Source organism: Melozone crissalis, unplaced genomic scaffold (genome assembly GCF_028551555.1).
Source record: "Melozone crissalis strain CALT ecotype California unplaced genomic scaffold, PUWL_Pcris_2 ptg000120l_1, whole genome shotgun sequence".
Lineage (NCBI taxonomy): Eukaryota > Metazoa > Chordata > Aves > Passeriformes > Passerellidae > Melozone > Melozone crissalis.
Genome location: NW_026535896.1, coordinates 7,271,805 through 7,296,746, shown reverse-complemented (window position 1 = coordinate 7,296,746; position 24,942 = coordinate 7,271,805).

Here is a 24,942-nt window from a genome sequence, read left to right as displayed (position 1 = left end):
GTTTAGCCACTACTTTGGAAGCAGAACGAATGGCCTCTCGGGCAGCCCGGGTGGTTGTCATAACTTCATGGGCCCTTAATCCCTCAGCCTGGGCCTGGGGGGTGATCATCGTGGGGTCTCTACCCACCAATCTCTGTATACTAGAGCCGTGCAGTGGATGGTCAGGCCCCGTTATCTGGGCTAGCTCCTTTGTGCATTGGTCCTCCCACTCTTGTTTAAAAACAATCATCCCCGCGCCATTGAAAATCATCCTACACGTCTGTTTGATGTCAAAGGGAAGCATGTCATCCCCTCCAAAAACCCCATCTATGAGCGTGTTAACCATGGCAGAATTAATTCCCTTGTCTGCAATCGCTTTAATAATTGCCTGTACCTCTTTTGGATTCACTGGAGAATAGGTCCTTCTTTGGTTTTCGCCTGCCCCCCCCACACGGACAGGAAACACTAGCTTGGCTGAAGGGGTGTACTCGGCGCAGGCTATCTTTATTTTTCGCCAATCTGTAAGAGGGGTCCGGTCTTTCTCTGATAATCCCTTCACCCATGCGGGAGCACTGTGACTAGAGATCTTGTATGCTGCCGCTCTCCCTCTGTTAAGGCTAGTATCCGAACTGGAGCTCCCCGACTCCCTCTCGGACTCGTCCCGGCTCGAGTCTGAGTCGGAGTCGGAAGTGGAATGGTCGAGCACTTCCGGGCTGCTCTGCCTTTTTCTCGGGCTCCGACCCCGCCCCCTCCTGCGGGGGGCGGACCGTTCCCTCCCCCTGGGGTCTCCCCGCCTCCTGCTGGGGGAGGTCCTTGCCTTATACGGGCTTAATTTGAATAGAGCGCTCTGATTGGTCTCACCCCTCACCGCGGGGACCGCCCCCCCACCCCGCTCTCCCGCGCATGCGATGTTAAGCGGGCTGATCCCACTTCCGCCCTTTGTCCCCTCTTCTCTTCCGCCCTGACCACGCGGCCGGCCGCCATCTTCGAGCCCATACGGCAGCGGAGAGATGTTATCGATCCGGGCGGTTTCTGACCGTCCCGCCGCTTCCCGCGCCTCCTCCGTCAGCCCCCTCCAAAAACACTGCGCCCGTTGCTCTGCCTCCTGTGCTGGGTCAGCGATCGGCGGGGGGGGAATGGGTAGAGGAGCCGCGGTTTTGTCGGGAGGCTCCGGCGGGGGGCTGGGATCTGGCGGGCTTCGCGGGGGGGTTGGGGGGTCTCCCGGGGGTTTTGGGCTCGGGCTCGAGGGGAGGTGGGACGCGCCTAGCCCCCGCACATCCCCATCTGCAATCTGATCGCTTTCCGGGGTGGTCTGTGTCGGTGCCCCCACCCCTAGCTGCGGAGTGGCTATTAAGTAGCTTCTGGCAGCTTTCCAGGTTTCTTCCTCTTGTCGAGCTTTTTGCAGAGCCCGGATGACTCTGCCCCACGATTTTAGAGCTTTCCCCGAGCCTGAATACATGGTATCCTCGGCCAGGGTTTTCGTACAATTATCCCACACCTCTGGGTGTAAAATACCCACGGGGCTCTCTATAGCCCCCAGCTTAATCAATCTCGACAATGCGAGAGTCACATCTTTAAGCTTACAATCTATTCCCCATTGTGTGCACACTTCACTTACGACCTTTGAGACTGCTTCCATGATTCGAGGGCGTCCCCTCCGCTGCACAAGGCCAGCTGTGCAGCCGCCGTCCTCTGTCCAGGCGATCCCCGTTCCCCGGGCACTGGTTCGATCCCGGGTTTCGGCACCACTTGTCGCCTTCTGATGCAAGGCGAGGCGACCTGGTTCTGAGGAAACGGCACGGCAACCCAAACTCTCCAGGGTCACTCGGGCCAAGAACACACGCTAGCACCAGTATGGCGGACGGTTCAAGACCTTTATTGTCCCGTCTCGTCGGGTTTTATACTGGGGGAGTTTTCTCTCTACGTCAGGGGGTCTTACTTTACTGTAATTGGTTAGTAAGGAGTCGAAAGTTACTAATGTTAGGGGGGACTACATTCTTGGGTGATCCCTTATCACTAGAAGTTAGGGGGAGAGGGATCCTGCTGCTTTCCGTGACATCGCGAGATTTTCCGAGCGCCTGACCCTATCTACTACACTAACACAACACATATAATATTCTTTTTAATAGTTGTGAAAAGCCAATCATAAAATACATGCATTTTTCACACAGGTGATTTGGTTTCTTGGGGCGGGGATTTATTGAAAATTTTGGGAGTATTTGGTAATTTTGGTGGGTTCCACTGGAATTTTGTGGGATTCTCTGGAGTTTTGGAGGATCTTATTGTAATTTTTAGGAGATTTTGGGAGTTTTAGTGGAATTTTGGGGGGCCTTGGGTGGTCTGAGGGGACTTTTGAGTTGTCCCCAGGTGTGGGGAAGGGCTGAGAGGCACCAAAATCTCCTTAAAACCCCTGAAAGTCCCAGTAAAATCCAGAAAATCCCAATTAAATCCCAAAAAATTAGAACATCCTAGAATCTCAATAAATTCCCACAAATCTCTTGAAATCCCAACAACACCCTCATAACCCCAATTAAGCCCCACAAATTCCCCAAACATGTCCCCAAAACCACAAGAAACCCCACAAAATCCCTCCAAGATGCAAAGAAATCTTAGCAACACTCAAAAAACCCCAGAAAAACACCCAAATCCCCAAAAAACCCCAAACATTTCCTCAAAAAATCCAGACCTCTAAAGAATCCTACTAAAGGCCTCCATAATTCCAATAAAACCACCCAAAATCTTCCAGAAGTTCAAATAAAACCCCAAAATTTAAGAGATCCCAAAAAATCCCCATAAAATCCCATTAATCCCCCCCAAATTAAAAAAAAAAAAAAAACCAAAAAAATTTCAAAGAACCCCCAATCACACTCAGGAAAACACCCCCCAAAGTGCCAATAAAAGCCCCCAAAATCCCCCAAAATCCCCAACTGCCCCAAACCCAATCACTCTCTCCAAAACCCCAATAATTGCCCCTGAACTCCCAACAAACTCCCCCAGCCCCAAAGCCCCAAATGCCGCAGCCCTGCCCAGTTCTCCCTGGTCCCTCCCAGTCCCGCCCAGGCCCGTCCGGGCCGCGGCCAAAACCCCCCGGAGCGAACGCGGAGGGCCCGGAGCGAGCGTGGAGCCCATCCCGGGCTCGGCCTCAGCCTCGGCCCCTCGGGGGCATTTTGGGCCACCCTGGGCAGGTTTAGGGTGGGCTCAGATCCCTGGCAGCCATTCCCAGCCTTGCCGGGGGATTTTAGTCCCCTTTGGCTGATTTGAGGCCGAATCTGGTGGGTTGGAGGGGGGATTTTAGATCCCTTTGGATGATTTGAGGCCCATATGGGTGAATTTAATTTTGTGTGAGTGATTTTATGTCGCACTTTTTGGTGATTTGGGGCTTATTTGAGTAGGATTTTGCTCCTTTCTGTAATTTTAGGTCAAACCAAGTCATTTAGGATGAGGTCCTCTTGTGTTGGTTTCAGGCATATTTGGGTGATTTTAGGTCAATTTAGGTGATTTTTGGCAAAAACCGGATGGATTTTAGGCTCCTTTGGGAGATTTTAAGCCAAAGCAGGTACTTTCAGGGTGGATTTGAAGCCTATTTTGGAGATTTAAGGCAGATTTTAGGCCATTTTGAGGGAAGTGTAAACCAGTTTGGGCGATTTTAGGCCCCTTAGGTTGGATTTTAGACCCCTTTGGATAATTTTAATCCCATTGGGCTGATTTTAGGCCAAACTTGCTGGATTTCAGCTGCATTGTAGACGACTTCGGGTAATTTTAAACCAAGCTGGGCCCTTTCAGAACTGCGCATCCCATTGGCCCCACCCCTTTCCCCTCACGGTTCCCGCCCTTTCCTCGCCCCCTTTCCCCTCACGGTTCGGCCTTCGGGAACGGGGCAGAAGGAGGAGACAGGCTGCAATTTGCTCCCAGCAAGGTCCCAGTTGCTCCCAGTTCCTGCCACTTTTGTCCTGCATGTTCCCAGTTCTCGCAGTTACCCCAGTCACTCCCAGTATGATCCCAGTCTCTCCCAGCAGGGCCCCAGTCACTCCCACTTACCCACAGTGTGTTCCCAGTTTCCCCCAGCACATTCCCTGTCGCTCCCAATTTGGTCCCAGTCACCACCTGTATGGTCTCAGACACTCCCAGTATATCCCAGTTGCCCTGAACATTCTCGTAGTCATTGCCAGGCACTCCCCGTTACCTCAGTGTGGTTCACTTGCCCCCTGTTTTATCCCAGTTGCTCCCAGTTCCTCTGATTATGTCCCCAGTTGGCTCCCAGCATGGGCCTGGTAGCTCCCAGGAACCCCCAGTCAGGGTCCAATCACACCCACTCTGCTCCCAGTATGATTGTAGCCACTCCCAGTATGATCCCATCATTCCCAGTCTGATACCAGTGCCCCAGTGTGATCCCAGTTGCTCGCTGTAAATGCCAGCCTGATCCCAGTAGCCTCCAGTGTGATCCCAATGACTCCCTGTCTCTCCCAGTCACCCCCCCTCTGCATGCTCCCAGTAACTCCCACTTTCTTCCAGTTGCTTTCAGCACAATTCCAGTTGCTCACAGCCACTCCCAGTCAATCCCAGCATGATTCCAATCACCCTCAGTGTGATCCCAGTCTAACCCAGCATGGACCCACCTGCTCTCACTGTGATCCCAGCATGATCCCAGCATGATCCCAGTTGTCCCTAGAATAGTCCCAGTCCCTCCCAGCATGGTCCCAGTCACTCCCAGTTGTCCCCAGCATGGTCTCGGCTGTTCCCAGTGTGGTTCCAGTCCCCCCACTGTGGTTACAAACACTCCCAGTTTATCCAACTTGCCCCAGTAAGGCTTTAGTTACCTGAGAATGATCCCAGTCTTTCCCAATTACTCCCAGTTGCCTCCAGCATGATCCCAGTTTCTGTCAGTTGCCCAAAGTGTAGTCCCAGTTGCTCCCCCCCCAGTTGTGGTCTCAGTCTCCTCTGCATGGTTCCAGTTCCTTCCAGGTGATCCCAGTTGTTCCCAATTGTTCTGGTTTGACACTGGCACAATGCCAGTGCCCCCATGAAAATTCCCCCCTCCCTGGCATCTGCTGTGAGGTAGTACCCGGGAATAAGCAAAACAGGCTCCTGCTTAAGGAAAAAAAAAGGGAAAAAACTTTATTAACTAAACTACAAAAACTAAACTACAAAAGAAAAGAAAAAGGAAAAAAAACCACAAGGAACATGAAAACTACACAGAACCACTTCCCCCTCCTCCTCCTTTCCAGATCCCCAATACATTTACACTTCCCAAAATTATCCACACTCGGTCTGGCACCACCCTTTAGAAAATCAAATCTTCAGCTCATGAAGAGTAGACGGAGTCCTTCCTTGTCCCACGGACTTCTTGTCACAATCAGCAACTGCTCGGAGTCCTGCTATCTCGTGACATCTCCTCTCCATGCCAAGGTGCTCTCACCACCAGGCATGGGACGAGGCAGAGGCCTGCTTTTCGGGTGGACCTTTTTAAGGATGCCTCGTCTCGTTCCAAGCAGAGCACAGTCTCATCTCTGGGACCTTTGTCCCCCCCATTTCTTCTATACCCCCTGAGGCCGAGGGGTCTCATAACCAAACTCTCTTGACTCCGAGCCTCCGCTTCCCCCTGCAATGCAGCCTCTGTATCACCAGGAAACAGTCCATGGAAATACAACAAAAGAGTCCAGCAAGATTGCCACTCCGTCTTCCTCCATTCCTTAAACATCTCTCTTTCCCTTTGCCAGACCCCCTTGCTGGCCTGTTTCTTCCTTCATCTTCCACTCTTATCCCTTTCCTAGGAAAGGTAATGTTCCGTGAAGTTCTCACTATCCACAAGGGTTAAAAGCTCTCACTGCTCGCCGGTCCCCGTCCCCCCCCCCCCGTCTTCTCTTCCCAGCCGTGCTGCCTGCCGGCAGATGATATCAAGTTTCAAAGTAACAGTCCAAGCACTGGCTGCATTCCCTCCGTCTCCAAGGGGGGGGGGGGGAGGGGGGATTAACAGGTCGCTCAATGCTCCCCCCACCCTTCCACCGGGTCTGGCCTACTGTAGATGGGCCACGTGGCTTTCCCCTCCCCCAGCCCAGCCAGCAACTGGGCCGGGGGAGAGAGGCCCGACTCCTTCCCGCCCGGAAATCCCAAGAGGGCTCTGAAGGACAAGAACCCTGCTTTTAACTCCTTGGGTTTTGTAGTCTCAAGAGGCGGATCCAAATGCCCACTGGTCAAACCAGGTGCTCATCTTAAAATCCGACCACCCATTGGTAACCACAGCAAAAACAACATATCCCAGATGTCCCATTTCCGGTCAAACCACGACACCAATGTTTCCACATTTTCCTCCCAACGTGGGCCCAGTAGCTCCCAGTAACCCCCAGTCAGGATCCATTCACACCCATTGCAATCCCAGTGGCTCCAAGAATGATCTCAGTAACTCCTGCTACAATCCCAGTCACTTTCACTATGATCCCAATTGCTCCCAGTCACCCCCAGTATGACCCCAGTCACTCCCAGATCCTCCCAGTGTTATTCCCGTCATGGCCAGAGCGACTCCCTGTCACTCCCAGTGTGGGCCCAGTTGCTCCCATTCACCTCCAGTATGGTTTCAGTCATGGCCAGCACCTGTCCAGTCACTCCCAGTCTGGTTCCAGTAGGATCCCAGTCACTCTCAGATACTCCCAGTACTCTTCCAGTCACACACTGTATGATCCCAGTCAGTGCCAGTGTGATCCCAGTATGACCCCAGCATGGACACAGCTGCTCCCATTATCTCTCAGCACGGTTCCAGTTGCTCCCATTTACCCCCACTATGGTTTCAGTCTTTCCCAGTAAAACCCAGCTGCCCCAGCATGTTCCCAGTCACTCCCAGTTGGCTGGAGTGGCTTCCAGCCTGATCCCAGTTGCTCACAGACACTCCCAGTCACCCTCAGTGCAGTCCCAGTTGCTGAAAATGTGATCCAGTATGATCCCAATCTCCCCCAGCATGGGCCCAGCTGCTTCCACTGTGATCCCAGTAGGATCCCAATTGACTCCATCATGGTTCCAGTTGCTCCCTGTTCCTCCCAGTGTGATGCCAGTAGTACCCAGTTGTCCCTCATATAGTCCCAGTCACTCCCCAGATGATCCCAGTCCCACCCAGCATGGTCTCACTCACTCCCAGTTGCCCCCAGTGCGGTCCCAGTTCTCCCCAGCATGGTCCCAGTTGTTCCCAGTGTGGTTCTAGTCCCCCCAGGATGGTGACAGACACTCCCAGTATATCCCAGTTGCCCCCAGCATGTCTGTAGTCATTTCCAGGCACTGCCAGTGGCCCCAGTAAGGTGTCAGTTCTCCCAGTATGATCCCCCAGTCATGCCCAGTATATCCCAGTTGCCTCCAGCATGCATCCAGTCCTTCCCAGTTCCTCCAGTTTGCTTGCAGCATCATCCCAGTTTCCTCAGTTGCTCCCAGTAGCCCAAAGTGTGATCCCAGTCTTTCCCTTTCAACCCCAATAGGATCCCAGTAAGCTCCAGTTTGATCCCAGTCACATGCCAGCCCTCCCAGTGTGGTCCCAGTATAATCCCAGTTGCTTCCAATCTTTCCCAGTATGGTCCCAGCTGCCTCCAGCACGGTTCCAGTTGCTTCCTAGATCAGCCCAGTCAGTCCCAGTATGATGCCATTTGCTCCCAGTTGCTCCCAGTCATGCCCAGTATGGGGGATGATGTGCAGGGTGTGTTCCCAGTCGCTCTCAGATCCTCCTAGTATTAGTCCAGTCTCTCCCAGTATGATGCAAATATGGCCCCAGTGTTCTCCCAGTCCCTGCCAGAATAAACCAGTTTTGTTCTACATGGTTCACGTTGCTCTCCCCCTCACTTTCATTCCAGTCACTCCCAGCATGTCCCAGTGTACCTCAGTTCCCTCCAGCATCTTTCCAGTTCCTTCCAGTATGATCCCATTTGCTCCCAAGCACTCCCAGTCACCCTCAGTGTAGTGGCGCTAACTGCCAGTATGATCCCAGTCACCTCCAGCATGATCCCAGTTCATCCCAGTATAAGCCCAGGAGTTTCCAATCCCCCCAGCATGCACCCAGTCACTCCCAGTTCCTCCCAGTTGCTCCTAGCGTGTTCCCAGTTGCTCACAGCTGCTCCCAGTCACCCTCAGCATAATCCCAGTCACTCCCATATATCCCATTTGCCCATAACATGGTCTCAATTGCTCACCGCCGGCTCCTACTCACTCCCAGTATGATCCCAGCATGATCCCAGTCTCCATCAGTGTGATCACAATCTGCCCTGGTATGGCAGTATGATTCCAATACGATGTCCATACAAACCCAGTACCATCCCAGTCACTCCCAGTACGATCCCAGTATGATGTCAGTACAAAGCCAGTACAGCCCCAGTCACTCCCAGTAGGATCCCAGTCCAGCCCAGTCCCTGGCAGTGCTGCCACTGCTGGGATCCCCCAGCCCTGTGTGCGTTCCCCCCCGGCGGATGTGCCGAGAGGCGCCCCAAGGGCTGGCAGTGGCCAGGCAGGGTCCCCAGCAAGGCCCAGTTGGGATGTGCAGCCCCCAGTTTGCCCAGTTTGCCCCTCCTTTGGCCCGGGCCGGGCTCCCCCCGCCCGCAGCGGCTGGGAGCAGCCGAGAGCCCCGCGCTGCCCATCCCGACCTGTCTCGGCTCCATCCCCGCTCCTGCCACGGCTGCGAGGGCTGTGGGAACGGGGCAGCGAGGGTGTGGCTGCTGCTGGGGGAGGAGGAGGAGGGAGGGAAGGGCAGGGATGGAGGGGGAGGAGGAGGCGGGGTAAGGGAGGAGGACGGGGAAAGGGGTTGGAAGGGGCAGGACGGAAGAGGAGAAGGAGGTGGAGATAACACAGAGGAGCGGGAGGGGGGATGGAAGAGGAGGAGTAAAGGCGGATCAAGGCTGAGCTGAGTGAAGCGCGCGGTCACTCCGAGCCGGGCCTGAAGTCGCAGCCCCCACCTGTGGGATCATCGCCCCCCCCCCCATCGCGCACGCAGGTGAGCGGGGGCAGGGGGAGTTCGGCCCAGATATCCCGGGGGGTCTCTGGGTTGGGTTTTTGGGGGGATGTTTGGAGAATGAAGCAGTCCAAGGCTGAGTGGAAAAGGCCCCTTGGGGGGACATCGGGAGGTGCCGGTGGCGGCTGCCGGCAGAGGCAGCCTGGAGGAGCAGAGCCCTGTGTGCCTCAGGAGCCCGAAGTGGGGAGCCCAGAGAGGGGGGAGCGCCGCCATGGGCAGGAGCCTCAAGAGCCTGGAGAGGGGCAGGGGGGACTCCTTGGAGCCGCTGCAGCCCAGAGCAGAGAATGAGGGGAGAAGGGAGCCCAGGAGCCCAAACAGCCGCGACATCCCGGAATGGGGGGAGCGAAGAGGGGGGAGCTTTTGGCATTGCTGGGACTGCCAGCAGCCTGGGCAGGGCGGGCACCGAAGAGAAGGGGGACCCCCAATGCAAGCCTGACCCCAGCAGCTGGGACAGGGGGTAACCCCCGAACACCCGAGGGGAGGGAGCAGGGACGGGGAACTCCTGAGAGGCTTTTTCAGGGCTTAATCTTGGTGTTTGAGAGTTTTTTCTGGAGCTCAGGTGTCCTGTGACTTGTAGTGATGGACACAGGCAGAGGGACCTTCAAACTCAACGTGTGTTGGGGAAGATGAAACAAGGAAGCCTTATAAATATGATTGTCTGGCAAATGATTGTGAGAATATAGAAAGGAGAAGCAAGACTGGAATGGAAGCAAGCTTTTAGATACCTTAGTGAACAGTTGGAAAGCAATGGTGTGGCCTGACTGAAGGTAATCCCCTTTTGATGAAACAATTCCCTCTGCTTGCAGACAGGTCCCAGGGTCACAGCAGACCCTACTAGCTCAGCAGAAGGGGTCCAAAGAGTAGTATTCAGGGTTTAAAATGTAACACAGTATGGTCGTGTAATGATTTTTATAGGCTGTATGTAAATGCTATAGGATTTGTATCTTGTACTAGATTGGTTAGTGAGAAATAGAATATTCAACTCAGAAGAAGATTTATTGTAAGGGGAAACTTACTCTCTTACGCTCTTACCCTCTTACTCTCTCACCCTCTCATCCTCTCTGCCCCTCTCTTCTCTCTGGCCTCCTCTGAGCTGTGGCTGGCAGCTCCAAGCAGGGCCCTGCACCCAGGCCCTTTCAAATAAACTGCAAGTTCCACGACCTGGCTTCAGAGATCTCTTGTCTCCGTCCATCCCCACCGTCCTACCCCCGACGCTCCTACAAACGTGCTCATCCCTTATTTTCCCCAAACCAGGATTTCCCATTGTGAGGAAGGCTGCAAGGAAGAGGAAGATGCTCCAGGACACTGATGCAGGTGAGGAGGAAGTCAGTGCCTCTTTCCCCTCTGTGCTGCTCCCTCTCCCTGCCCAGCACGGCCCCGGCTCCGGCACAGTCCTGGGGGGATCTCCTTGCCCTTGCCTGTGGCACGGAGGCAAATCCCATCCTGTCCTTGTCCTTCCTCCCCCAGAGCAGGAGCTGAGCATGGAGAGCAGGGAGGACAAATGCCTGCAGCAGAACCTGGTGGAAGAGGCCGTTTTGAGCGGCTCCACAGTGCAGGAAGCCAACAGGGAGGAAAAGGCCCAGAGATGCTGCACGAGGAGGGGCTGCAAGTGCAGCTGGTGGGGATCTGAGGGGGAAAGAGCCAGCCTGGGCTGGGAAGGCGGCCGGAGATCGGGCCAGAGCTCGGAGCTGGTGCTGCATGAGCAGCTCCATGATAGGGTGAAGCTGCACACATGCGTGGAGTGTGGGAAGAGCTTCAGGAGGAACTGCAACCTGATCAGGCACCAGAGGACCCACACTGGGGAATGGCCCTATGAGTGTGGGGAGTGTGGGAAGAGCTTCAGCTGGAGCTCCAGCCTGATCAGTAACCAGAGGACCCACACTGCGGAGAGGCCCTATGAGTGTTCCAAGTGTGGGAAGGGGTTTCCAACCAGCTCCCATCTCCTCCAGCACTATCATAGTCACACAGAGAAGAGGCCCTTCCAATGCCCTGACTGTGGGAAGGGATTCAAGGACAACTCCACCGTCTTCACCCACTGGCGCATCCACACAGGAGAGAGGCCCTACAAGTGTGATAAATGCAGGAAGAAGTTTCTGACCAGCTCCAGTCTCCTCAAGCACTATCGGATTCACACGGATGAGAGGCCCTTCCGCTGCCCTGACTACGGGATGGGATTCAAGCATAACTCAGACCTCATCACCCACCGGCGCATCCACTCAGGGGAGAGGCCCTATGAGTGTCCCCAGTGTGGGAAGAGCTTCTCCAGCAGCTCTACCTTGGCCAAACACCAACGGAGGCACCGGTAAGGGAAGCCCTGCGAGTGCCCCGAGTGCGGGAAGAGCTTCGTGCGCTGCTCCAGCTCCATCCCCCACTGGAGGAGGCACTTTGGGCACAGCCCTGGTCACTCACATTCCCTGTGATCCATGTTGGGAACACACCTGGCTGCTTCTCCTTTTGGTTTGGCCCCAATTTGGAGCAGTGGGATGGGGATTGTGTGGGGCTGGGTGTGTGGGATGTATTTGACTGCAAATAAAACTTTCAGAGTTACTGATTCTGTCCTATTTTCTGTAAGTTCTGTTTGCAGAGTGCCGCCTTCTCAGCTGATTTAATTACTATTAAAATCCTTTTTTAAAATCTAACCCAAAGAATCCAAAAACCAATATCCAAACAAAGCCACTCACCCATAATTAAATTTTTTAAAAGTAATTTTATTTGTTTTAGAGTACTTAAGGGAATTATTAAAGTTTAATTGTTGGTTAAAATTTCTGAGAAATTACAGTGGTGTTTGGTTTTTTGTTTAGTATATTTGTAATAGGAATTTTTTTTACTAAGGTGTGTTAGATTCTATGTTAGTTTTTTAGATATTTTTTATCTAAAGTATATTGGTTACTGAGTTAAAACTTACAAAAGGTATTTCTTTGTATATAATTTGTTTATTTATATTTTTTGGTAATGTTATATTAATAGTTTACTGTTGTTTTGGCTTGAGTCATTATTGGAGTATTGTAAGGAAGAGTTGAAATTAGATTTCATTTTTATATTTCATTTTTATTGTAGTGTATTTCATTTTAATTTTAATTTATTGATTTTTAATTTATTATAATTTGTTGAGAGTAAGTTCAAGGGCAGGAACATTTTTTCCTGGCTTGGAACTGGAATTCCAGACCCTGGGAGTATGTGCAGGACCACAGACTGGCATCAAGTATGGGCTGGGATCAAATATGGACTGGGATCCTATGGGTTTGGACTGCACAGAGTGGGACCATATGGATCAGGACCACACAGACTGGGATCAAATGGACTGGGATCACATGGCCGAGGATCACGTGCACTGGGATCCTGTGGATCAGAAACCTCCAGACTGGGATAGGCTGGAGTGGGATCAAGTATGGACTGGGACTGTATGGACTGAGATCCAGTGGACTGGGACCACACAAACTGATCAAGTGGTCTGGGATCAAATATGGGCTGAGACCATATGGAATGGGACCATGCAGATCAGGACTGGGATAAACTGGGTTGAGATTTTATGGACTGGGATTGCACAGACTGGGGTCACACGCAGTGGGAAAAAGCTTTGGCTGCCTTTGGCTGCCATGCACGTCTGAAGGCAGCCACATCAAGTTGGCTTGATCCTGTTTGGGGGTCCCATCCCCCTCTTCCCTCTGCTCTCCCGCCCCTTCCCCATCGTTCCCCCAGCCCCCTATCCCCTCCCCCGTGCTTGATTTTGGGGGTTCCAGGCCTCTCCTGCTCCCTTTGGGGGTCCCAACACCCTTGGGTTTAATTTGGGGTCCCCACGCTCTGATTGGCCAGGATCTGTTTTGGGGTGGGGACGGGACGAACTGGGCACCCCCAGGAGCCCCTCAGGTTTGGGGCTTTCAATCCCCCCTTGGCCCTCGGGGCGGCCCTGGGGCCACCCCAACACCCCCAAAATGGGGAGGGTCCGCGGGGCACCTTGTAACCCCCAGAAATGGGCGGGGAGCAGTAGGAGCCACCCCAAAAAGGGATTGAAGGGTCTGGGCCGGGAATGGGGGAGGCTCTGGGGATGGCTCTGGTCTGGATCGGGGTGGGCTGGGATTGAGGGAGGGTCCATTCAGCGAGTGGGGAGGGGCTGGCAGTGGAGAGGGGTCCGGGATTGTGGGGATGGGTCCATTCCGGGACTGGGACGGGGCCTCTACCTGGGATTGGGGTCCGGGATTGGGTCAGGGTCTCCCCCCGATCCTGTTCCCAACCCCAATCCCAATGCTGATCCCAATCCTAATCCCAATCTTATTCCCGATCCCCTTACCGATCCCGATGCTGATCCCAATCTCCTTCCCGATCCCGTTACCAATCCCGATCCCGCCACTGTTTCCAGGTAATGGCTCTGATCTCAACCCTGACGCCAAGCCCAGGGAATCAAACATTGGGATCAAGTACCCCAAATCCTGGGGTCAACTCCCTGTGACCCCAAATCCTGGAGGTTGAAACACTGGGGGAATCAAACACCTCCAAACCCAGACTCTGGGATCTCAACACTCGCCTCCCAGCCCGAACCCCAAATTTTAGGATCAAATCCCCCAAATCTCAGATCCTGGGGTGTCAAACACTCCCGAATTCCCAAACGTTGGGGTTAAATCCCCCCAAAGCCAGCTCCTGGGGTTTGAAACATTTGGGCTGTCCAACACCCCCCCATTCCCAAAGTCTGGGGTCAAACATCCCCTAAATCCCAAATCCTGAAGTGTCAAACGCCCCCAACCCCCAAAGTTTAGGGTTAAAACCCCCAATCCCCAATTCCTAGGGTTTGAAATATCGAGGGTGTCCAACCATCCTCACTCCCAAAGTCTGGAGTGAAACCCCCCAATCCCCAAACTTTGGGGTCAAAGGCCCTCGATCCCAAACTCTGGGGTGTCAAATCCCCCTGATCCCCCAACTTTGGGGTTAAATCCCCCCAAATCCTGGGGTGAATCCCCCCAATTACCAAACTTTGGCATGAAAACCCCCTGACCGCATATCCTGGGGTTTGAAACATCTGGGGTGTCCAACTGCCCTTATCCCAAAATTTGGAGGTCAAACCCCCTGACTGACAAATCCTAGGGTCAAAAACCCCCACATCCCAAATTCTGGGGCCAAACATCCCCAAACCCCAAGTCTGGGGTCAAAAACCTCCAAATCCTAAACCCCAAGGTGTCAAACCCCCTTTAACTCCCAAATTTTAGAATCAAACCCCCCAACCCCCAAAATTTGGGGTCATGACCCCCCCAGTCTCCATATTCCCCCAAACCCATTGCAACCCTGGGGGGCACAGTGGGGTTTGTTTGGAGCAGCTCCAGGTGCAATATCTGCAGAGAGACCCTGGGTAAAATGTTGGGGAAAACCCCAAAAACCCCTCAGGAACCCCAAAATCCCTGGGGGCTGGGAAAGGGGATTTGCAGTGGGGATCTGGGGTGGCAGAAGGGGATTTGGGGTGAAAGAAGAAGGATTTGGAGTGAGGAAATTTGGGGTGGAAAAAGAAGGATCTAGGATGGAAAAAGGAGATTTTTGGTGTGAAAGAAGGAGGATTTGGGGTGGGAAAAGGGATCTGGAGTGGGAAAAGAGGGTTTGGGGTGAAAGAAGAAGGATTTGGGATGTACAAAGAAGGATTTGGGGTGGAAAAAGGAGATTTCAGTGGGAAAAGGGGATTTGGACGGGAAAATGGGTTGAGGGTGGGGATTGCGGGACCAGAGGAGACCTTCAGATGGGTCCCTTTGGTGCTGCCTCCCTGGCTGCTCCCAGCACCTCCAGAAGCAGCACCTGGCTGGCTCTTGGCCCTGCCCATGCCCATTCCAGCAGGGCTGGCCAGAGGGGAGCAGCCCCAGGCTGTGCCTGTGCCCCCAGCCCCTGTGGGCAGTGTGTGGCTGCTGGGCTGGGCTCCAGAGGGGAATGGCCTTGCAGCACAAAGTGCCCAGAGAGCCCAGAGCCAAAGAGCCTCTCCCCTGCAGGCACTGCTGCTCCGGTGCATTGAAACATTTCCAGTGCTGGAGTGGGCTGACGGCTGTTCCTCATCCCACCCAAAAGAAGCTGATGGTTGGATATTATTGGAGAATTTCTCTCAAGTTGAGCCTGGCAGGGGGTTCTTGACAGGGAGAAGCTGCTACAAGAAATACCCTGATGCCTCCCCCAGGCTCTGTGTGTTTCAACGCTCTTGGCCTTTCTTGATGCTTCTCAAATGAAAAGAAATTCCTGGGGCAGCAGCAGCAGCAGGATTTGCCTCTCACCATAAAATACTGTTACATCAGCTGGTTTTCCAGTCCATCCAGCTCTTACAGTGGCTATCCTGGCATGTGTCCAAACCCTAAAGATGTTCATATCCCCAAAGGGTGACACAGGGTTTTTCCTGTTGTTCAGACCTGGAAGACTTTGAGGCTTACAAATAGAAGGGGGAGTAATTGCAAGGTGCTGTACTGTATTTATAGTGGTCTTTTAATAAGCAATAAAATTACAGATGGACCATGACAGGAAAATAACTTGCTGCAGGAAAAATTCCTCAGGATACCTGGTTATTCTCAAGCTCTACTGCTGCCATTGAGTAGGGAAAGACGAACAACAAGCCATGTCTGAATAACAACAGATTAATGTTGTGCTCTCTTCCGGAGTCTGCTCCCAAAAGATCTGGGATTGACAAAGATAAAGGAATTTTAAGAGCTGGTTTTGGTTATTTCAGAGAAAGTTTAAAAGGGAGAAGGGATTGGGGTGATGAAGAGGCTGTCATTACCTATCCTTTTCAGTGCTGTCTATTGTTGCAAAAATGAGCAATGTGCCCTGCTGGTGTTTAGATGTTCTGAGTCCCTCAGCTGTGAGTTGGTTGCCGTGCTGTCCTGCCTGGTGCTTGCTGGATGTGCTGGCACAAAGAGCTTGGGCCCTTGATGAAAACGACCACAAATGAGTTCATTGGGATTTACTGGGCTCAGAGTAAAAGGGATCAAATTCAGGTTTGATCTAGAAAATGCTTCTTCCCTGTCAGGATGGTGAAGTTCTGGCTTCACAGATTGCTCAGAGAAGCCGAGTAAATAAAGTTTCAGAATTCTTCCTTTCTGTCCCATTCCTGTTCCATAAGTTCAGGTTTGCTTTTCAGAGTGCCACCTTCTCAGCTGGTTGCCGTTTGTGTCCTGCTTTCTCTCCTGCCTTCCTTTGTCTGCTCCTTTTCCCTTCCACAGGGTCTGTCTTTACCTGTGGCAGCTTCCAGCCAAAGACCCTCCCCTGATTGTATTTTTTTTTTCCTTCCCCATCCAGGTGCTCAAACAGCCCTGGATGAAGTTTTGGAGGCTGGCAGTGAAATGTCTGTGGAAGATCTTGCTGCACTTGTGTCTTGGCCCCTTCAGAATTTGGCCTTGAAGGGCAGGAGCATCTTTTCCTTGCTGGCAGCTGGAATTGCAGCCCATGGCAGTGAGTGCCAGAGATGTCAGAGGGCAATTGCTGAGGCTGCCAGGGCGCTGCTCCTGCCGTGACTGCCAGGGGAGCTGTGCAGGGCAGGGTCAGGCTCCAGCAGCTGGCTGGGCTCCCCGAGCAGACAGCAAAGGCGGCTTTGCTGCACATTCTGCAGCTGGGGGCAGAGGGAAGAAGGGCAGGGAGTCCCTGACAGAATGCTGGAATGCTTGTGGCTGGAAGGAACCTGCCCCCCGACCCCAATCGGGCCCAGCCCTGGATGTCCCCTGAGACCCTCCCCAGACCCTCTCCCCAAATCCTTCCAGAGTCCCTGCCCAAAACCTCCAAAACCCTCCCAGGACACCCTCAGCACTCCCCAGAGCTCTCCCCAAACTCCGCCCAGGACCATCCCAACACCCTCAGACCCTCCCAAGACCCTTCTACGACCCCTCCCCAAAACCCCCCCAGACTCTCCCACGACCCCTCCACCCCCCCGCGAGACCTCTCTTAGGAGCCATCTGCACCCCCCAGGTCCCCCCACAATCCCCCAGAACCCCTCCCCAAAGCTCCCCCCCAAACCCCCGGACCCCTCCCCAGACCCCTCCAGACCCTCCCCCCCCCCCCCCCCCCCGCGCCGATCCCCTCGCAGGCCCCTCCCGTTCCTGTCCCGAGCCCGGCGGGTCCCGGCGGCGGCGGGGAAGGGGGCGCCGCTTCCGGCTCGCCTCTGATTGGCTGGGGCGGCACGGGGGAGGCGGGCATTGCTGAGGGGAGCCGTGCTGTGATTGGTTGTTTTAGGGACGTGCAGCACGGTGATTGGTTGGTTCGGGGCGGGGCGCGCCGCCGTTCTTGAGAGTCCGCGCGCACGGCAGAGGCGGGAGATTGTGAGGGGAGAGTGGAGCTGAGGTGGGGACGGGGGGAAACTGGGGTGGTTTGGGGCGGGTCTGAGGGGAAATTGGGAATTTTTGGGGGCATCGACGGGAAACATAGGTGTGTGCGATGGGTTTGGAGTGAATGAGGGAGTCTGAGGGGGCTTTGGTTGGTCAGAGGGAGCTTTAGGGAGCTTGGGGGGGAGCTTGAGAGGGTCTGGAGCATTCTCAGGTGGGTTTAGGGGGATCTCAGGAGAATTGGGCGGGTCTGAGGGGATTTGGGGGGATTGTGAAAGGAACTGGGCTGTTGTGAGGGCATCTGGGGGGGTCTGAGGTGGCTCTAGGGGTAATTTTGGGGAGTCTGCAGGGGATTTCATAGGGTTTGGGGGGGATTGAGTGGTCTGAGGGGGATGTGGGGCATTCTGATGGATTTGGGGGGGTTCTCAGATGGGTCTGGGGTGAATTTTGGGGGGAAATGGGGGGGTCTGAGAGTCCTGGGAAGGTTTTTGGGGTCCAGGGTGGTTCTGGGCCAACACTGGGGGAGCTCTGGGGGGTCTGGGGTTCCTGGAGGGGTCCCGGGGGAAGACTGGGGGGTCCCAGGCCCACCCTGAACCGGGGTCTGGGGGTTTCGAGGGGAGGAGGCACAGCAGGGGTTCCCCCCCCTCCCCAGTTTTTGGGGGGTCTCCCATGGTGCCCCCTCCCCAAAAAGCTCCGAGGGCCCCCTGAAGTGGCTCCTGTTCCACCGGCCGGTGCCCCCTGATCCAGGACGGCCACACTGAGCCTGGGGGGCTTCTGGGGGATTTTCAGGTTTTGAGTGGGTTTTTGGGGATTTCAGAGTTGCTTTTTTGGGCTTTGTGGGATTTTTTGGGGAGTTTGGGGGAAATTATTGAGTTTTTGAGGAGAATTATTGGGTTTTGGGATGGCTAGAGGATTTTGGGGGGGGTTTTGGATTTTGGGGTGTTTTGTTGGGGTTGTGGGGTTTTTTTGGATGGGGAGGGGATTTATTGAAATTTTTGGGAGTTTTTTATAATTTTGTTGAGTTCCACTGGGATTTTCGGAGATTCTCTGGGGATTTTGAGGGTTTTCTTGTAACTTTTGGGGAATTTGTGAGGTATTAGTGGAATTTTAGGGGGGCTTTGTGGCATTCCCTGGGTGTGGGGAAGGGCTGAGAGGCACCAAAATCTCCTTGAAACCCCTGAAAGTCCCAATAAAACCCATTAAATCCCAATTAAGTCTCTCAAAATCTCATTAAAACACCCTAGAATCCTAATAACAGCCCACAAAATCCTTTGAAATCCCAATAACCCAAAAAATCCTAATTAAACTCCACAAATCCCCCAAAAATCTCAAAACCATGAAAAGTCCCACAAAATCTCCCCCAAATCCAAAGAAATCCTGGCAACACCCAAATCATCCCACAAAACCCACCAAAAATCTAAAAACTCTCAAATCCCCAAGGAATCCCGCTAAATGCCACCACAATTCCAATAAAATCCCCACAAAATCTCCTAAAAATCCCAATAAAACCCCCAGAATTTCTGAGAATCCCAAAAATCCCAACAAAATCTCAGTAAAACCCCCAAAATTCAAAAAAAGCCACAAAAAATTCAATAAACCCCCAAACACCCCCAGAAAAACTCCCCCTCAAACTGCCAGTAGAATCCCCCAAAATCTAAACCCCCCAAAATCCACAAAACCAGCCACTCCCAGTCCATCCCAGTATGATTCCAGTCGCTCTCAATGTGATCCCAGTGTAACCCAGTATGGACTCAGCTGCTCTCACTGTGATCCCAGTGTGATCCCAGTTGCTCCCAGCATAATTCCAGATGTTCCCAGTTCCTCCCATTATGATCCCAGTTTCCCAAAGAATAGTCCCAGTCCCTCCCAGCAGGGTCCCAGTTGTGCCCAGTTGCCTCCAGGGTAGATTCAGTTTCCCCCAGCATCGTCCCAGTTGCTCCCAGCATGATCCCAGCTGTTCCCAGTGTGGTTCCAGTCCCCCCAGTATGGTTAGAGACACTCCCAGTTTGTTTTAGTTACCTCAGAATGATCCCAGTCTTGCCCAGTTACTCCCAGTTTCCTCTAGCATAATCCCAGTTTCCATCTGTTGCTCAAAGGGTGGCCCCAGTTGCTCCCAGTATGATCCCAGTTGCCCCAGTTATAGTCTCAGTCCTCTCAGCACGGTTCCTGTTCCTTCCAGCTGTTCCCAGTTGCTCCCAGTGTGTCACATTTTCCTCCCAACATGGCCCAGTAGCTCCCAGCAAGCCCCAGTCAGGTTTCATTCACACCCAGTATAATCCCAGTATGAGTGTAGCCACTCCAGTATGATCCCAGTCACCTGCAGTCTAATCCCAGTGTCTCCCAGTCACTCCCAGTCTGATGCCAGTGCCCCCAGTGTGATCCCAGTTGCTCCCAGCATGGGCCCAGCTGTTCCCAGTGTGGTGCCATCACTCCCCTATGGTTACAGACACTCCCAGTATGGTCCCCGCTGGACCCAGTTGCCCCTGCTCTAGTCCCAGTCACTCCCCAGATGATCCCAGTCCCCCCAGTATGGTCCCACTCACTCCCAGTTACTCCCAGTGTGGTCCCAGTTCTCCCCAGCATGGTTCCAGTTGTTCCCAGTGTGGTTCTAGTCTCCCCAGTATGGTGACAGACACTCCCAGTATATCCCAGTTGCCCCCAGCATGTCTGTAGTCATTTCCAGGCACTGCCAGTGGCCCCAGTAAGGTGTCAGTTCTCCCAGTATGATCCCCCAGTCATGCCCAGTATATCCCAGTTGCCTCCAGCATGCATCCAGTCCTTCCCAGTTCCTCCAGTTTGCTTGCAGCATCATCCCAGTTTCCCTCAGTTGCTCCCAGTAGCCCAAAGTGTGATCCCAGTCTTTCCCTTTCAACCCCAATAGGATCCCAGTAAGCTCCAGTTTGATCCCAGTCACATGCCAGCCCTCCCAATGTGGTTCCAGTATAATCCCAGTTGCTTCCAATCTTTCCCAGTATGGTCCCAGCTGCCTCCAGCACGGTTCCAGTTGCTTCCTAGATCAGCCCAGTCAGTCCCAGTATGATGCCATTTGCTCCCAGTTGCTCCCAGTCAGGTCCAGTATGGGGGATGATGTGCAGGGTGTGTTCCCAGTCGCTCTCAGATACTCCCAGTATTAGTCCAGGCCCTCCCAGTATGATCCAAAGGTGAGCCCAGTGTGCTCCCAGTCCCTGCCACTATGAACCAGTTGTGCTCCACATGGTTCCAGTTGCTCTCTTTCACCTTCACTTTTGTTCCAGTCACTCCCAGTATCTCCCAGTGTATCCCAGTTCCCTCCAGCATGTTCCCAGTCACTCCCAGTTGCTCCCAGTTGAGTTTTTGGGGGGATGTTTGGAGAATGAAGCAGTCCAAGGCTGAGCGGAAAAGGCCCCTTGGGGGGACATCGAGGGGTGCCGGTGGCGGCTGCCGGCAGAGGCAGCCTGGAGGAGCAGAGCCCTGTGTGCCTCAGGAGCCCAAAGTGGGGAGCCCAGAGAGGGGGCAGCGCCACCATGGGCAGGAGCCTCAAGAGCCTGGAGAGGGGCAGGGGGGACTCCTTGGAGCCGCTGCAGCCCAGAGCAGAGAATGAGGGGAGAAGGGAGCCCGGGTGCCCAAACAGCCGTGGCATCCCGGAATGGGGAGAGCAAATCAGGGGGAGCTTTTGGCATTGCTGGGTCTGCCAGCAGCCTGGGCAGGGCGGGCACCGAGGAGAAGGGGGACCCCGAATCCAAGCGTGACCCCAGTAGCTGGGACAGGGGGTAACCCCCGAACACCCGAGGGGAGGGAGCAGGGACGGGGAACTCCTGGGAGGCTTTTCCATGGCTGAATCTTGGTGTTTGGGAGGTTTTTATGGAGCTCAGATGGCCAGTGACTTGTAGAGGTGGACTTGGGCAGAGGGAACTTCAAACTCAATGTGCCTATACTTTGTTGTCCTCAAACCAGGATTTCCCATTCGCAGTGCTTGGGCAGCTGCAAGAAAGGGGAAGATGCCCCAGGACACTGAGGCAGGTGAGGAGGAAGTCAGTGCCTCTTTCCTCTCTGTGCTGCTCCATCTCCCAGTGTCGGAGGAAGGAGACCCAGACACCAATTGGTTCATCCAAGTCCAATTTATTGATCACATACGGCGGGTTAAATACAGTTCTTAATAAGCTTCATACATATTGCAAAAGTTGAGCTCAGGATTGGTTAGTTACATATCAGCAACTACACCTACTTCTACATCCTTGTGCTTATTCTTTTGATACATTCTGCAGATATTCAGGACTAATCTCAACTCCCTCTCCTCATGTTGCAGCAAGGCCATCCGGAATTCTTGCCTGTCAGCAGTCACTGAATCAGAGCCTGCTGTCCTCCCTATCAAGCTTAACCAGCGGCATAATGTCAGGATGATTTTTCTCACTTAACCATTTATTAACAATATTCTCCACATTTCCCCCGCTTTCTTTTTGAGCAAGGAGATTAGTGTGCCAAGTTTTCGCTATCATACGACCAACCATGTTTTGAATACAAGTAAAAATACAAGGCAAAATAAGCAAAAACATTAAGATCACCCCCAATAAGCCGATAGCATATATCACAAGGTTTCTTAGCCATGGTCCGAGTCCTAAACCTTTAAGCCATTCGTCAATTCCTAAACCTTCTTCTTTAAGATTGTGAAGTCCCTGTTGCAGTTCCTTTATCTTAGAATGAATGGACGCTGAATGATCAGACAAATTCATGCAACACATTCCCTCAAACTCTTCACAGCCATGTCCTTGTGCTAAGAGCAAAAAATCTACAGCAGCTCTATTTTGCAAAACAGCATGATTAACACTTTGCACATCTGTAGTTAGCATGTCTAGAATTTGGGATGTTTTGTTTAGCTCATTTCTTGTCCAGCATCCTAATTGCTTTGCTAAATTCATAGCCTTATTGGCAGATCCTCCTGGCAATATAGTGGAAACTACTACTTGCCTGAATGTACCCCAGAACTGTGGATCTCCTATCTGGCTGCAGTCTAAGTCATGTATACTACGCTTTTTCCTGTTTGATGTCCGACTAAGCTGCATTAGCAAGGACACATTAGGGTGAAACAAAGACAATTTTCCCAGATAACAGGGTCCACCCTGTGGCTTAGCTGGTACACCATTCCACGCTCTGTCTCCACAAATTAGAAATATTCCTGTAGGTAATTTCATTGGTGCCGTGATGTTTGTACTGTTACATTGACTATAATGCTGTGGAGAAGATTCACTCAAATTCAGGGATGAATTTAAGGTGGCCCATAAGACTTTAGGTTGATTTAAATTTTGAGCATCTAAAGGTTTGAAACTAAACCATCCGCCAGCTGTAGTGTTAAGCATACTGGCATTTGCACTTCCAAAAAGATCCAATTCCTCAGGAGGAGAATGCAAAGAAGTGTTAAGTGATTGGATTAGTAAGCATTGGCGATAGCCATCACTCTGACCTGCAGTATATCCTTGCTGTGCTGGTAACGTAATGTTTGTTATGTTATGCATGCATAAGGTTCGATTATTTATTAAACTGCAAAATTCACCAGGAGACCATACTGGAAGTCCTACCAGGCATGTTCGAAATGGATTAGTAACTCCTCCAAGACTAAGACAAAGCGATGATTGATTAATCTGTTTAGCAAGTGTTATCCACAAATTTTCTCTTGGCTGATTAAAACGCGTTATCTCTATAGCTTCACTCGCTACAGCATGGAGCAGTACAACAAGAACAAATTTCATTTTTCTTTTATCTGACTTATTAGAACAGTTAATGTAGGCCTAAATTAACCTTTTGAATACACTGGTCTAATTCTAAATCAGCATCTTTGCTTACAGGTATAACATGTGGTAGATTTGAAGGTAAATCAGCTTTACAGCGAGCTGCTATGATACGTGAGGCACTAGTAATTTTAAACTCTTTAAGTATTTGTTGCAATTTCCATCTAATATAGGCTATAGCCACTTGTTCTGTACTCTCAAAAAGCTCTAATCCTGCCCTTCCTGGCAGGCCAGTACTTTGCTCAAGAGCTCTAACCCAGACTAAATCTTGAATCCATTTCCCAAAACAAGGTCTACACCATAAATTTGCTATTGTCTTTTGTGAGTACCAATAAATCTTATTACATCCTGCACAATGCAAAGCTATCCATGCATAGCACTTATCAGCATCCCTTTTGCAAACATAACAAGGAAGTGAATATAAATAAGAACCAGTGTAAAAATTTGTCTCTTCAATCCAATGTAGCCAATTTAATGGTGGTGTGTGCAAAGCCTCTGCAGCTTTCTTACTATATAAGGCTAATAGTTCAAGCTCTTTCTTTAGTGCAAGGCGTATTTTATTTTGTAATCGTTGTTTATATTGTTGGTTGTTTTCATCAATTATACTCTCTTGAGGGTCCCACAAATATAAAAATGTTCTAAGCACAGAAACCAATTAGCCTTATTTAGAAGAAGTTCCCTTTTTTAGGCTTCTTTTTCTTATCAGTTTTCAATTTTGCTGCTCCCAATTTTACTGGTCCTGTCACTTTTAAACTTAATTTTTGTAATTTTTCAATGCAATGATCTAATGCTCTTTCAGGGTCTCCCCTGAAGGGCCCTACAACAGAATGTTGTGTTAAAGGTACTGATTTTCTACACCTTACAGAAATTATACGTGATTTACTTTGAACCTTAATTCTACTCACAACACATTGTACTTCCCAATGATAATAAGCAAGAATTTTTTGTTCAGGAGACTCGTAAAGATTCAAAGCTATATACGCATGTTGCCCCGTTTGTCTCCTTAATTCATCTTGCCAATCTTTACCCCACGTGTATTCATGCTCACAAGTATGACACCATAAATCCCATAACAATGATTGTTCTATCCAAAAGGTATTATTACAACCCCCGCAGCGTACAGCTATCCAAGCAGCACAATGTGGATCATAACAGTCAAGGCAAGGTGCCTTTGCTGGTCTGGCTAAATGAAAAGTTGATAATGAGTCAATAAAACCAATTAACTCCTGGGCCGTCTGATAGTGACGTGTCAGTGCTCTGTCCAATTCCTCCGAGTGTCCCTTCAATTGTAGCAGTAGCGATTGTAGGACTAGAGGCAGTTTCTTCTTCAGTCGCTCCTTGTCCTCCTCCGTGAGGCGATCCACCAGACGCTGCATCAAAAACAGGTTTAGTCCACTTAGCAGGCACCCACAAAGGCCCTGTAGGTGAGGAAACACAAAGATACCCCCGACCCCAATATAATACTTTTGCAGGTTTTTCCCATAAACCTGTACTTGGGTTCTTATACTTAACCCAGACTTCTGTCTCCTCAGTATTTTTCTGACCTGACCTTGGATGATGTTTAATTGCAGGAGGGGTATCATCTTCGCCAAAAATACATAAATGATTGATCACATACAGGACCTTAGCCAAGCATGATTGTGGGTCTGTTAAATCTTGATGTTTTTCAATATACCGTTTAAGGGTGCCATTTGCTCTTTCTACTATTGCCTGTCCAGTAGAAGAGTGTGGAATACCTGTCACATGCTTAATGGACCACCGATTTAAAAATTTCTGGACCCTAGCACACACATAAGCTCGACCATTATCTGTTTTGATACTCTTTGGAACTCCCATAACCGCAAAGCAACTTAACAGGTGCCTGATAACATGTGTAGCTTTCTGTCCTGCCTGAGCCGTAGCCCATATGTAATGACTATATGTATCTATAGTAACATGTACGTACTTAACTTTACCAAAT